Genomic DNA, 12,923 nt, shown 5'->3' with positions numbered 1-12,923 from the left:
CCACACGGACTGTGACCCGGGGCCGGTTCGAATCTGGGCGCTTGACACCATAAAACAACAGTACTAACCCCTGGACCACCCTATCACCCTACCCCGAGAGGGTCCACTGACAAATACAGATGTTTTATTTTCGAACAAACATTAATATTAACGCAGGGCTACCTCATTAACGTCAAATTAAAGAAACACCTGTTCAACCAACATTTAAATGGCTCTACAAATAAAAATAAAGAAAGGTCGTTCAGCCGACTTGTTCATCGCCTTAGATAATTCCAATCAAGGAAAATCCATACCACAGGTTTACTGCCACTTATTCATGACATTAGTACTCAGTAGCTTAGAAAGTCCTTCGGAGAGACGCCTTCTGTTATCAGTCTAAGACGCTTGACACCATACAGCAACAGCGCTAACACCTACAACACCCTATCTCCCTATCCCGAGAGGGTCCACTGACAATTACAGATATTTTATTTTCGAACAAACATTAATATTAACGCAGGGCAATCTCATTAACGCCCAATTAAAGAAACTCCTGTTCAACCAACATTTAAATGGCACTACAAATAAAAATAAAGAAAGGTCGTTCAGCCGACTTGTTCATGGCCTTAGATAATTCCAATCAAGGAAAATCCATACCACTGGAAAATCACTGCCACTTATTCATGACATTAGTACTCAGTAGCTTACAAAGTCCTTCGGAGAGACGCCTCCTGTCATCAGTCTGAGAAGCACACCTACTTTCCTCAGAAACTAGAGCAGAACTCCATCAATAAAACTAAAACTAAACAGACACAGGGAAGGACTGAAATGGAACACATACATACCCAATCCCCCCATCAGTGGCATCACGAAAGGTAACACCTTAATCACAGCTTGAGCAGACATATAAGAAATACACTTTAACATAAATGATTTGAAAGCATTACTGCGACAGACACATAATTCTATATCTAATTGCGACACTTATCACACGATTTTCAATGCGTGGGATTTATCTGGGACTTCCGGAATGACGGCCAGGCTATGCAAAGGACTTTGCGTATTCCCGAAGAAACCCGTCTTTTGGGGCTGAGCTTGGCACACGTTGATTTCGGGAATTTAATTGAAATCGGCGTCCTTTCAGTAGATAGCAGGAATTCCTGACATAACATCCAAAATATGGGTTGCCCTTGAAGTAGACATTTCTGCTTTGTTCAGTGCAATACATTTTCAGAAGGACTCCAGGAATTTGCGAAGGTCATGGAGGAGCGAAACCAAAATATTCCATGAATGAGGGATTTCCTAGAGAACTTGTAAAATGGAACGAAGTTGCTTCCGCCTGTGTAAAGACCGGTTAAGGAAAAACATAATAAAAATGTCCAAAACTATAAGAATGACGAACTGCTGGATCCCAAATATGCCCTTATCCACTGTAATTGATTGACAAAAACTTACTAAAGTAGTAACAATTTGAAATGTCTTCACATAAGTGGTTAGAATAATCCTGAATGCAATACCCTAAAGGAAGAATCCATGGGAATTTCAAAATTAACTTAACTTGGATATCAAAATGTACTAATGGCAGCAGTATGAAGGAACTAGAAAGGGATGTGAATATAAATTCGCCAGCTTTTGGCAAGTATTGAGGCGAGCATAGCGGCAATATCTTTTGTGCCCAGTGATACAAATGACCAGACAAAAACTCTCAGAAGAGAAGTAGAGTCACTGTGTCCATAATTGCAGAGAATATACCGCACATCATGCTCTTTTTTTTACTTTTTGTGGATTTCAAGTCACAATCCCTGAAGCAGTGGTGAGTGATTTGCAAAGATGTTCTTTTTTATCAATGTTATTTTCACTGATTTAACCGTGCAGAAGCAAATCCAAAGTTGGCACGATTGTGTTACTGTATTGGATTTGCATTAAAAACAATTTATGCATATTTCTATCAAAACAGGTCGACAATAGTTTGATCATTTAAGACCATAAGACCATAAGACATAGGAGTGGAAGTAAGGCCATTCGGCCCATCGAGTCCACTCCGCCATTCAATCATGGCTGATGGGCATTTCAACTCCACCTACCAGCATTCTCCCCGTAGCCCTTAATTCCTCGCGACATCAAGAATTTATCTATCTTTGCCTTGAAGCCATTTAGCGTCCCGGCCTCCACTGCACTCCACGGCAATGAATTCCACAGGCCCACCACTCTCTGGCTGAAGAAATGTCTCCGCATTTCTGTTCTGAATTTACCCTCTCTAGTTCTAAGGCTGTGCCCACGGGTCCTCGTCTCCTCGCCTAACGGAAACAGTTTCTTTGCGTCCACCCTTTCTAAGCCATGTATTATCTTGTAAGTTTCTATTAGATCTCCCCTTAACCTTCTAAACTCCAATGAATACAATCCCAGGATCCTCAGCCGTTCATCATATGTTAGACCCGCCATTCCAGGGATCATCCGTGTGAATCTCTGCTGGACACGCTCCAGTGCCAGTATGTCCTTCCTGAGATGTGGGGCCCAAAACTGGACACAGTACTCCAAATGGAGTTTAATTTTAATATATCTGGAAATATGTACACATAAACTCAAAAAGAAACAACATGAATATTAGAGTTGTTTAATAATGTGGCAATGTAGTTAGTGCTGCTACCTCATGGCGCCGAGGTCCCAGGTTCGATCCCGGCTCTGGGTCACTGTCCATGTGTAGTTTGCAAATTCATCCCGTGTTTGGGTGGGTTTCGCCCCCACAACCCAAAAGATGTGCAGGGTAGGTGAATTGGCCAATCTAAATTGCCCCTTAATTGGAATTTAATTGGGTACACTACATTTATTAACAAAAAAAAAACAAAGAGTTGCTTAATAAATGAATCTTGATATTTGCTTATCAATCCTGTAATTGTGCAAAATGAATGATACAACTGGAATTTTTATTGGAATGGGACCTATAAGTTTTCTCTGCGCAGGCGAAATATTTGGCTGAAAATAGGCATAGAACAAATGCATGTTTGCACATTAATCTGAATGATTGAATGCTAAGCAACTGTTTCCCGTTTTTATTCTCTATGTATCCACATTACTAAAATGGGTTGTTACCCATTCAAGGATGAAGGCAGAAATACGCTGTGACAGAGGTTGTTACTATCACAACAGTTTAGCTGTGTGAGGTGCAATACAATGGAAAGCGAGGGCGGGTAGATTAGATTGGCAGGGTGACGGGAAACTAAATTTGGTTTTGTTGGATGTTGGCAGCGCTGACTTTCTGAGTATTCATTGTCCACCCTCAATTGTCCCTGACAAGATAACGGTGCGCAACTGTCGTCAATCACAGCAACACATATGGTACAACAAGGGAGACAAAGGGCGACAAACTAGCTTTGACAAAGAGTCATCGGACTCGACACGTTACCTCTTTTCTCTCCATACAGATGCTGCCAGACTTGCTGAGATTTTACAGCATTTTCCCTTTCGTTTCAGATTCCAGCATCCGCAGTAATTTGCTTTTATAGGGTGATGTTAGGAATATCTTGCTGTGTTTTGACCCAAGACATGGAAAATAAGTTCTAAATTATGACGGTGTCTGACTTGGAGGGGTGGGGGGGGGAATTACATTTGGTATTGGACTCTGTTTCCTTACAGGGAGTAGAGATCGCGATAACATTAAGCTGTTATTCATGGATCTTCGGTAAATTGGTGCAGACCATTTTGTAGACGGTAAACAGTAGCGTCCCACAGCGTTGTTGTGGAGGCCGTGAGTGTGGACTAGGTGCAAATGCAGCAACACAAGTGAACTGGCGTTTCATGGATGGTGTCGAACGTCTTAATTACTAACTAACCGGGTCAATATTTATCGAAGTGCCACATAACTGCCTCAAGACTCGGACTTTAATTGTCAGTTGACATTCATGATAGGAGTCAAGGTGTTGCGCATTGGGAATTAAACCTTCCTGACTAATGGCCACATAGGCACATTCATCTGCGCGTCAAGGGGATGCCGCGGTGTATCTCTGTTGTCTATCAGGTTTCCCATAATTCACGGATTCGATGAATTGGTGCAGTGATGAATAACGTCTCGAACAATACTTGGAGCAACAATAATTCACCAATTACCGTTCCACCCCAACTTCTTTCTGCCATGATCAAGCTCGATAATCCATAAGTTCCTGTTTTCCAGGCGTCGTTAGTCAGCTGTACCCCAATGCACACTGAGAAATCCATCTTCCAAGCTCTAACGTAAGAGTATACGTCGCAATCGTTCTGGACAATTGCTTTAAGATGGGAATGATCCCATGGATGCGATTTAAATTGTAAACAATCGGATGGCTGTGCCATTTCTACCCTGATAGTTACTTTTATATCTCGACTATCTCCTCAGAAAACACAGAGACAGCCTCGCAAGAGATACCCAGCACGCAGACGAAACCCAGTGGACCAAATAGTTCACAATACTCCTGACAGGACCCGAACCACTCCTCTGTCGAACAGAAGTCCCCCCCCCCCCGCCACACACACACAAAACACACACCTCACATGCAACCCGACTCCAGCAGACCAGAACTGTGAAACCTAATCCTGGAATGACACCTACCCACGCAACTTTATCTCGTGGACTGGCACCGCCCCCTCGAACTGACACAAGGCTGACAACCCCACTCCGGTCCGACCCAGGACACACTGGAATTGTTGACTACTCTGGTCCGATGTACACGCACAGATTAAACCCCTCTCACAGCCCTCTACCCCTCGCGCAGCGTGCTTCCATCCCGGAATGACTCGCTCAACCCGGCGCTACACCCCTTTTACAGACTGAAAGTCGTCCGTTTCGGACCTCATCTTGTAAACTGAAGGACCTCTCTTGGACTGACCCACCTCCATTTGTTTCGCACCCCTCTCATAGTCTGAACCCTCCTCCAGTACGAACCCTATAGCCCAGAATAAACCAGGTATCCCAGACGACCTTCAAAGCCTGAAGCTCCCATGCACCCAGCCATGACCAAGACCAACACTGAACCCAACTCGGGCCATAATCCCTCTCATCCACTGACCCTACCTCCTTAATGATTCGCCCCCACCCCCGCCCCTCAGCCCAACATCCTCCTCTCCCTGACTTGACCAACGTCCGTTCTGACACCCTCTCCTGGACTGACAGACATCCCTCTCCCAGACTGACACACGCTCTCGTGGTTCGACGAACTCCCAGACTGAAAGCCTCCCTCCAGGGACTCATTACTACCCCACCCCACCAAGTGCCTGATGAAATCATGTCTGTATGTTTCTGTGGTCTTCTCCCAGTCCTGCAGCCATCTCTCTCTCGTCCGATAAATCCTTACTAGTCCAGCCACTGCCCCTCACTTTTCCCTCCGACCACCACATCTCCCAGGCTATTTCTCTCCCTTTCTCAGATTGCCCAGATACTCCGGTTCAACATCACGCTCTTCTCCGAATCACAGCCAACCCACCTCATGTCCCCGCTCTTCGTTGCCACCTAATCAACACCACCCAACCAATGAGTGCGTTCAAGGCTGAATCCGCTGATTTTTGAGTAAATCGGACGAGGTGAGTGGAGGTGATTGTATACGCGGTGTGCGTTGTGAATCGAGGAAAGTGTATAATGGCAGCTTGTTTGTGCCCTCCCGTATCCTCCGTTGTCCGTTTCAGTCCAAGTCTTGCTTTTATTCACGGAATGAGAGAATTGTTATGGCGCGCAAGGAGGTCATTTGGCCCATTGTGTCAGCACTAGCTCCCCATGTCTTAATATAATTATGTGTTAATGTCATTTGCCTGCTTTTTTATCCGTAAGCCCCTGTTTTGCTTCTATTCAACCAATCATCCAACTCGCTCATCAAAGTCTCAGGAGAAGCTGTCTCCATCATACCCGGTCAGTGCATCCCAGACCCGAACGACTCGTGTGTGAACGGCGGTGACTCCCATCACACTATACTTTTTGCGACTCATTTTAGGACGGAGCCTTCACGTTCTTGATCCTTTTTACGGTGGAGTGGCCGGGGCCGTGGGCGGGGTGGCGCTGCCGTTTCTTTCTCTCTACCCGGTCCAATTCCTTCATATTTTGAACCTGTCTAGCAAATCTCCGTTCAGTCTTTTCTCAAGGCCTTCTCGAACTTAAACAAACTCTGTAGAGCTGGCCACATGAGTTGATTGAGCCCTGTTGGATCTAAGACTTCCTCCGTCTGATTTGGGTTTTGAACTGGCTCTGTCTCACAAACGTCGTATATTTCAGTAAGCAAAAGGGAAAATGCTGGAAAATCTCAGCAGGTCTGGCAGCACCTGTTACGAGAGAAAACAGATAACGTTTCGAGTCAGAACAGGATGGTCTTCACCTGAATTAGAGGAGTACCAATATCCTGGGGGTGGAAGATTTGCTAGTGATCTTCGGGGGCGGGGGGGAGGGGGTTTAAAGTAATTAGCAGGGGGATGGGAACCTAACTTGTAGTGCAGTGTACAGGATGTTGAGAGTAGTGAGGTCAGGGATAGGGTTAAAAGTTCGAAAGAGGGCACCGGCATGCAAGATGCTGGTTTGAATTGTGTCTACTTCAACGCCAGGAGCATCCGGAATAAGGTGGGTGAGCTTGCAGCATGGGTTGGTACCTGAAATTTCGATGTTGTGGCGATCTCGGAGACATGGGTAGAGCAGGGACAGGAATGGTTGTTGCAGGTTCCAGGATTTAGATGTTTCTGTAAGAACAGAGAAGATGGTAAAAGAGCGGCGGGGGGGGGGGGGGGGGGGGCATTGTTAATCAAGGAAAGTATTACGGCGGCAGAAAGGACATTTGAGGACTCGTCTATTGAGGTAGTATGGGCCGAGGTTAGGAACAGGAGAGGAGACGTCACCCTGTTGGGAGTTGTCTATAGACCGTCGAATAGTTCCAGAGATGTAGAGGAAAGGATTGCAAAGATGATTCTCGACAGGAGCGAGAGTAACAAGGTAGTCCCAAATATTGACTGGAAATACTATAGTTCGAGTACTATAGATGGGTCAGTTTTTGTGCAGTGTGTGCAGGAGGGTTTTCTGACACAGTCTGTAGACAGGCCAGCAAGAGGCGATGCCACATTGGATTTGGTACTGGGTAATGAACTAGGCCAGGTGTTAGATCTAGATGTAGGTGAGCACTTTGGTGATTGTGATCACAATTCGGTTATGTTTACTTTAGCGATGGGCAGGGATAGGTATATACCGGAAGGCAAGAATTATAGCTGGGAGAAAGGCAATTATGATGCTATTCGGCAAGATTTAGGATGTATAGGATGGGGAAGGAATCTGCAGGGGATGGGTACAATCGAAATGTGGAGCTTTTACAAGGAACATCTACTGCGTGTCCTTGGTAAGTATGTACCTGTCAGATAGGGAGGAAGTTGTCGAGCAAGGGAACCGCGGTTTACTAAGGAAGTTGAAGCACTTGTCAAGAGGAAGAAGGCGGCTTATGTTAGGATGAGACATGAAGACTCCGTTAGGGCACTTGAGAGTTACAAGTTAGCCAGGAAGGACCTAAAGGGAGAGTTAAGAAGAGCGAGGGGACGACACGAAAAGTCGTTGGCAGATAGGATCAAGGAAAACCCTGAGGCTTTCTATAGGTATATCAGGAACAAAAGAATGACTACAGTAAGATTAGGGCCAATCAAGGATAGTAGTGGAAAGTTGTGTGTGGAATCAGAGGAGATAGGGGAAGCGTTAAATGGATATTTGTCGTCAGTGTTTACGCTGGAGAAAGACAATGTTGTCGAGGAGAATACTCAGGTACAGTCAACCAGGCTAGATGGGATTGAGATTCACAAGGAGGAGGTGTTAGCAATTTTGGAAAGTGTAAAAATAGATAAGTCTCCTGGGCCAGATGGGATTTATCCTAGGATTCTCTGGGAAGCCAGGGAGGAGATTGCAGAGCCTTTATCATGGATCTTTATGTCGTCCTTGTCGACAGGAATAGTGCCGAAAGACAGGAGGATAGCAAATGTTGTCCCCTTGTTCAAGAAGGGGAGTAGAGACAACCCTGGCAATTATAGACCTGTGAGCCTTACTTCGGTTGTGGGTAAAATGTTGGACAAGTCTATAAGAGATAAGGTTTTTAATCATCTTGAAAAGAACAAGGTGATTAGCGATACTCAACACGGTTTTGTGAAGGGTAGGTCATGCCTCGCAAACCTTATTGAGCTTTTAGAGAAGGTGAGCAAACAGGTGGTTGTGGGTAAAGCGTTTGATGTGGTGTATATGGATTTCAGTACGGCGTTTGACAAGGTTCCGCACGGTAGGCTATTGCAGAAAATACGGAAGTATGGGATTGAAGGTGATTTAGCGGTTTGGATCAGTAATTGGCTAGCTGAAAGAAGACAGAGGGTGGTGGTTGATGGTAAATGTTCATCCTGGAGTTCAGTTACTAGTGGTGTACCGCAAGGATCTGTTTTGGGGCCACTGCTGTTTGTCATTTTTATAAATGACCTGGAAGAGGGTGTAAAAGTATGGGTTAGTAAATTTGCAGATGACACGAAGGTCGGTGGAGTTGTGGATAGTGCTGAAGGATTTTATAGGTTACAGAGGGACATAGATAAGCTGCAGAGCTGGGCAGAGAGGTGGCAGATGGAGTTTAATGCGGAAAAGTCTGAGGTGGTTCACTTTGGAAGGAGTAACAGGAATGCAGAGTACTGGGCTAATGGCAAGATTCTTGGTAGTGTAGAGATCTCGGCATCCAGGTACATAAATCCCTGAAAGTTGCCACCCAGGTTAATAGGGCTGTTAAGAAGGCATATGGTGTGCTAGCCTTTATCAGTAGTGGGATTGAGATTCAGAGCCACGAGGTCATGCTGTAGCTGTACAAAACTCTGGTGCGGCCTCACCAGGAGTACTGCGTGCAGTTCTGGTCACCACATTATAGGAAGGATGTGGAAGCTTTGGAAAGGGTTCAGAGGAGATTTACTAGGATGTTACCTTGTCTGGAGGGAAGGTCTTATGAGGAAAGGCTCAGGGACTTGAGGTTGTTTTCGTTAGAGAGGAGAAGGCTGAGAGGAGACTTAATAGAGACATATAAGATAGTCAGAGGGTTAGATAGGGTGGACAGTGAGAGTCTTGTTCCTCGGATGGTGATGACCAACACGAGGGGACATAGCTTTAAATTGAGGGATGGTAGATATAGGACAGATGTCAGAGGCAGTTTCTTTACTCAGAGAGTAGTAGGGGCGTGGAACGCCCTGCCTGCAACAGTATTAGCCTCGCCAAATATTTTGGGCATTTAAGTGGTCACTGGATAGACATATGGATGAAAATGGAATAGTGTAGGTCAGATAGGCGTCAGATGGTTTCACAGGTCGGCGCAACATCGAGGGCCGCTTTTATCCAGGTTAGTTTAATAATGTGCGCATGTTATTAAACTGTTAGTCGTGACTTGATCCAACGAGGGCCCAAAGAAACACTGATCGATTTGATCTGCGTTGTGCTCTCAGTAAAACTGATAATTCAAACATTTCCTGATTTCACATCACCTTCATTATTCCCGATTACCATTCCACCACATTTTCGCAGCTTTACATGGCACCAGGCCTGTGATGGATTTGCATATTCCATTCTCTTTTTCAACATATCAAAAATAAATAAAAATGTTGGCACGTTTCAGATGCTCCAACTCTGGAAATTTCCAACATCTGAGTGCTCTCCCAATTGGGAAGTCGTCCGCATTCTCAAGAACTTTCAAAACAAAGGGTAGAACTGGGTAACAAATTCCTGAATTCAAAGTGTTAAGATACCCCGGTAAACTGCTTCGCATCTTAAACTCATTTCAAAAGAAAATCACTTTTTATACGGTGACTATGTATGTAGCGTCGGCTCGAATATCTGCCTCTGTTACTCCATACTAACTTACATTTCATGACATATCTGAGAAGCGCTTTGGTTCGTTTTACAAGATCAATAGCACCATATAAATCGCAATAAGGGGATGTATCGGGACCGAAAGTTCCTCCATGGAGCTCAGGGTTCAGCTAGTTCTGGTCAATTGAAGAAAATTAACATTTTCAGATGGCTATGTCAATACAATCATGCTCTCATTAATGTTCAGGAGCACAAAATCTCGGAATTTACTGCATTATAGATTTTCAATTTCAGGAATCGTTTAAACTGTTTTTGTTGTCACATTCAGTCAGATGTTTGGTGCATGGTACATCCTTACGTTAATCACAACTCAGGATTAGTTCAGACTGAGCATATAGTTCAAACTGTTTTTTTAATTGTTACTGAGCACTTGGAAATCAGCTTTGAATAAGATCCATTTCCCGGAAAGCTGCAATTTCGGAGATCAAGCCTCTCTCACAGCAGCAGCACAATGCTCATTTGATTAGTGTGTGTCGGACCCCTGTTAGTTCCTGCCAATTGGGGACTTAAAACAGGCACTTGCGTGATCGTTTTTCATCAAATCTGTATATTCTCGCTGCGTCTTGCAGGCATGGGAACGAAAACAAAATATTACTTCAACAAATTCACTTATTTTGAGAATGCTTTTGTTTGAATATTGTTTCAGCTCAGACACACATTTCACATCGGTCGATTCCTTATTAATTCTGAAAAATGCATTTTCAGATTCTCATGTCTCTCAAAACTAAACTTGCTCCCGAAATATGGTATTCATATTACCAATTTGTAAAAGGGTCGAATAAGAAAATTACGTGTAGATGCATTAAGCCAACACAAACAGTTCTCACATCTGGCTACCCTTTATAGAATGATTTTTAATGCTCAAACTTTGCATTAGTTCTCTTATAACGGGAAGTTTTCGACTTAAAACCACTTTCATCCGCCAAATGATTGAATGTTAAATACATTTTCTTGTGATTTGAACACCAAACAACCCTATAAGTCTGTATTAAAAAATCTCCAATGGCTTTTGAGATTTGTTTATGCATGCCTATTTGAGCCTGTGCATACGTGTGCTTGCAAGTACTTGTCTGGGTTTCGTCCACTGTGTGCCACACTCCAGCTAGTCCTGGAACTTTGCTTTAGTCTAGTAATTGCGCAAAACTGATCACAACATTTGACATGAGGAACAGGTGCCTGTCAAATGTTCTGTACATTTTTCAAATATACATCACATTTACAAACTGCCAGGAAATGTTTGGACCTGCCCTGTGAATCAGCCATCAGAGGATTATCAGTTCTATTCATATCCACCGATTTGTTTTGTGTAGCTGAGATCGAGCCATTCTTTCTGGCACACAGAGCTCCTTTCGTTACTTCATATGGCAACAGGTTACGAGAATGAAACACCATCAGAGATCGAGACCTCGGGGTGGGCGCCATTGACCTGTCAAGCGTCATCGTGTAATCCATTGGGTTTGGAAACCCGTCCCGAGGCGTCATTGGCCAAAGGCCACAGGAGTGTCTTGAAAGGAATGGAGGAGGTGGGAGTGTATGCCCTCCCAGAAGTGACGGCTCCACCCAGCAGAGACGGAAGGAAGCAGCGTGCGGGACCCCTCTTTGCAATGAAGAAAGTTCCTGCGGAAATCTAGGAAATGCAGACACAGAGAACCGAACCCCTGGCACAGCTGAGTTCATCGGCATGCCTTGCTATGAATCTTGAGACCGTTTCGTAACATGTTGGGATGAGTTAAGGGGAATTGTGTTTTCCTGTTTGTTGAATAAAGTTATTTGATTTATACACTTATGTAGTCCTTTGTTTGCCACGTTAATAAATAAGTGTGGATAAAACTTTTTATTAATATACTCGTCATAATCATCTGATATTTTGCAAATAACACATCTACCCAAAGTCTTTGTGTTCAATTGGAATTTGGCCCCATCACAATAGGTGACCTCCAATCAGGAGATCCCTATTCACTACTTATTAAATCGCAGATGAGGCTGGATTACCGCAGCACGCCTGACAGCATCTGTGGAGGGAGAACGCAGTTAACATTTTGATCCTGGATGAATATTTGTCAAAGTTAGGGAGAATTGGAAAATTACGTGATTTATGCTGTATTGGTGTGGATGGGGCGACGGGTGATCAGTGGAGCTGGATTGATTGCATATTATATAACATGTATTGGTTGCTCAACAAAATGTAAGTACATCCCTACATGGAGCAGTAAAAGTCGGTCGGTATTTTTGATTGTATCCGCTTGATTCCTGAATGCACAGCTAATGGAATTTCATGAGCTATCCTTCGAATGTATTTCCGTGCACTCAGGTGCTAAGGAATTCAAATGGTGTTATGCCATTCTTTCTTCTCCACTAACTTGAGTAGCCATCTATTTTCTCTACAGCATGCTATCCTTCACATAGCTGCATTTAGGTACATATTGAAGTTCCTATTCCGACTTAGTCGTTTGATAAATTCGTTTTGATTTCACTTCATCTTCTTGGAATTCTACTGATCTGTTTGAACTCTTTTTTGTGTATTATGTTTATTATTACCTTTCGCCATTACTCAGCCAGAAAAGATAATGCCAGACATCTTTATATCACTTGCCTCATCCTTTGCTCTTGAATCCTCCTTCTCTTTTCTTATCTTCTGTGCCTATGGTCGCTTTGCCACGCAATCTTGATATAATCCAGGATGGCCATTTTGCATTTTCCTGTCGCTTAATTGTGTTTTTACAGACTATTCAACTGTAATGAGCTGCACACTTATCTGTAATAATAATATTTTATTGCTGCAAGTATGAAGTGACTGTGAAAGACCCTAGTCGCCATATTAGGGCGCCTGTTTGGGTACGCAGATTGAGAATTTAGAATTCTCAGCCGGTACGGGAATTGAACCCGCGCTGCTGTACTTGTTCTGCAGTGGACACTAGCTGTCTAGCCCATTTAGCTAAACCAGCCCTGTGATGCTGTATTTTCACAAAAATAGGCAGAACCCAGCATTATACCATATTCTACCCCTATTAAAACATTGCAGTTTTCTTCAAACTACTCCATACTTTCGCTTTAACCAAAATAGTTATATTAACCTCTG

The sequence above is a fragment of the Scyliorhinus canicula genome, chromosome 6, assembly GCF_902713615.1.
Source record: "Scyliorhinus canicula chromosome 6, sScyCan1.1, whole genome shotgun sequence".
In the NCBI taxonomy this organism is placed as follows: Eukaryota; Metazoa; Chordata; class Chondrichthyes; order Carcharhiniformes; family Scyliorhinidae; genus Scyliorhinus; species Scyliorhinus canicula.
Note: the sequence above shows the minus strand (reverse complement) of the source record.